Below are 3,162 nucleotides of genomic sequence, written 5' to 3' on the forward strand. Positions count from 1 at the left end.
TGGTCAGAAGATTGGCACTGGTCAGAAGAGGGGTTCCGGGTGGGCGGTGGGGAAGGGAGGCAGTTTGGATAGAGAAGGGACCACTGTGATAATGATAGTTGGGAACGATCACTCTGGGCAAGAACTGAGCTGAGAGGAGGTGAAGGGATATATATGATAACTGTTCAGTATGTATATTGCAAACCATAGTGCTCAAAAGGAAAGGAGGGAGAGAATGAGAGGGGGGGGGGAGAGGAAAAGTGTCTGCCATAGAGGCAGGCTGCGTGGGTGGGAGGGAAATGGGACATTGATGGTGGGAGATGTACACTGGTGAAGGGATGGGTGTTGGAACATTGTAGGACTGAAACCCAGTCATAAACAATTTTGTAACTGAGTATCTTAGGGTGATTCAATTTTAAAAACTATGTCAAAAGCACTTAAAACTAACCAATAAAGATAACCTGGTGAGCCAAGGAGCTGGGGAAACATCCCTCCTTCCAGAGAAGCTGTGCAGATGGTCAACCTGTATCCAGCACTCAGAACTGACTGAAAACCACCTCATACTCAGGGTGGCTGTGATCGAGGAAGAAAGGGTAGAAGTGGAGAAACAAGACAGCTGTTTACTGTTGGTAAAAGCAAAAAATGTCTGTGACCACTAAGGAAAATAGCATCTCAACTGGAGGTACAGTTAACACAGGATCCAGCTCTTCCATTTCTCTGTGTGGGTGTATACAAAAACCAGGATCTCAAAAATAAATATCTCTGCATCTATATTCACAGAGCAATTATTCTCATTAGTCAAATTGTGAACGCAGCCAAGGGTCCTTAGACAAATGTGGGTAATCGACCTGTCTGTGGCATAATATTCTGCTTTAAAAAGGAGAAGAGGGTAGTGAGATGGTACCACATGTAAGGCAATTGCCCTGCTCCCCCAAGTTCTATCCCCATCACCCCCATACAGTCCCTGGAATCTTGCTAGGCATGATCCCTGATGTCAAAAGCAAGAATAAGCCCTGAGCACGACCCAGTGTGGCCCAAAACCAAATTCTAACATATACTATAATTTTTAGGACATTATGCTAAGTGAATATGCAGCACACAAAAAGACACTCTGATTTCATTTAAATTCACAGAATCCAAAAGTAGAGTGTTGCTAATCAGGGACGTGGAGAAGAGTGGAAGAGGGGAATGGTAGCTTAATAATGAAAAGATTTGCTTGCAAGAAAAATTAAGGGTCTGGGATTGGCCACACAACACAACGAGTGTCTATAACACTTCTGAATCATATACTTAATAAAATGGTTGATATAAAAATTGTTTTCTGTGTACTCTCCAACAAACCCTGCATGACCTGACTGAGACCTGATGGCGACAGTGAATAGGGGGAGATGTGAGGGGGAAAAGTGTAGTCAGCTTTTCTCTAGTTCACACAGCCTTTGAACAGAGGTTGTGTTCATAGTGGAATGGATGGGAAAATTTTTGGAGATGATGAGTAGTGGGTATTTGAAATGTTACCCCCCCTTTTTTTTCCATTTTTAGACCATGCCCTGGCTGTTATCGGGGCTTACTCCTGGGTCTGTGCTCAGGGTTCCCTCCTGGCAATGTTCAGGGCACCATGTGTGGCACCCAGGGTTTAACTTGGGTGAATTGTGTGCAAGGCAAGTGACTAAAGCCCTGTATTAGCTCTCCATCCCTGTTTTTGACCTGATTATTTTGTCATGCAAAAGATAGGCCAGTTCATATTTAACAGGGAAAATGTCATTCCTAAACAATAATATACCAATTTCTGTTGCTTTTTTGGTAAGACTGGCCTGCCAAGTCTTCTACTTTGTACACTCTGTTCCAGATACTTCTGCTATGGAGTGCATCTTCAACTACCCATTTCTTTTTCCTTTTGCTATTTTTTTGCTTTGAACTCCGTCCTTTAAAGGAGTTATACAGTAGTACAGTGAGTTTATTGTAATTAAACAATTAAATTCTAGATGCTATAATTAGGACTATGTTTACCCAAAAAAATGTGTGTTATGGTAAGAAAAGTATTGCCGACTGAAGAGATAGTGCAGTGGTTAAGGCACACTTGCCTTGCATCCTGCCAAGCTGGGTTGGAATCCCCAGCACCGTGTATGGTCTCCCTGGACCTCCAGGGGTTACTCCTGAACACCACTGGGTGTGACCTCCTCGTCCCCCTTCAACAAAACCCTTGCTGCTTCTCCCCACCCCATGATGTATATACATATATATTGCTGGCCTTGTCTGGAATCTAACTACAAAGGGCTTTCTTCTGCAAAATTCACGAGAATTTAATGGAATGATGCAGTAAATTAGTTGCAGCGCACAAATGTTAGCTGTAGATACATCCTCTACAGATGTAGTATGTACAGAATTCTCTGTGGATATACAGACTGTAATAATCATTACCATTTTCAATTTTAATGCGCACAATTTTCTATCTCCTATTCAAATTAATATATAAGCAGCAGGAAGTTTTAAAAAATATATTTTAAGTGCTGCTTAGAAAATGACGTCCTCAAATGTGATAGATAGCCTCTCAGTATTTATAGTGCAAAACTATAATGTCCAAAAGTAGACAGAGTATGGGGGAAATTATCTGCCATAGAGGCAGGAGGGTTGGGATGGAGTAGGGGTGGGGGGATACCCGGGACATTTGGTGGTGGAAAATGTGTAGTGGTGGAAGGATGGGTCTTCTCATTGTATGATTGAAACTCAAACAAGAAAGCTTTGTAACTGTATCTCACGGTGATTCAATAAGAAAGGAAGGAAAGAAAAGACAGGAAAGAGACAGACAGACAGACAGAAAGACAGAAAAAAAGGAAGGAAGGAAGGAAGGAAGAAAGAAAGAAAGAAAGAAAGAAAGAAAGAAAGAAAGAAAGAAAGAAAGAAAGAATTCTACATTTTGTACCTTCTGATTGATTATGGTACCAGGCATACAGTGCATCACACACGCGAGGCAAGTCCTGACTACCCGTGACCTACACGACACCCTCCGACTCCCTGAAACGATGCATTCTGTTTTTTTTCTTTTCTCTTGCTTTTCCTGTAGAACCTCCTCTCAGCCCGTTTCCCGACGAGCTTAGGAACCTTTCCTCCGTGCGCGGGTTTCCGGCCGGCGCCGAGTCGGCGCGGGACGCAGCCGCCGCACACGCTGGCGGGGGCGGGGGCGGG

This window comes from Sorex fumeus, unplaced genomic scaffold (assembly GCF_029834395.1).
Source record: "Sorex fumeus unplaced genomic scaffold, SorFum_2.1 ptg000037l, whole genome shotgun sequence".
Classification (NCBI taxonomy): domain Eukaryota; kingdom Metazoa; phylum Chordata; class Mammalia; order Eulipotyphla; family Soricidae; genus Sorex; species Sorex fumeus.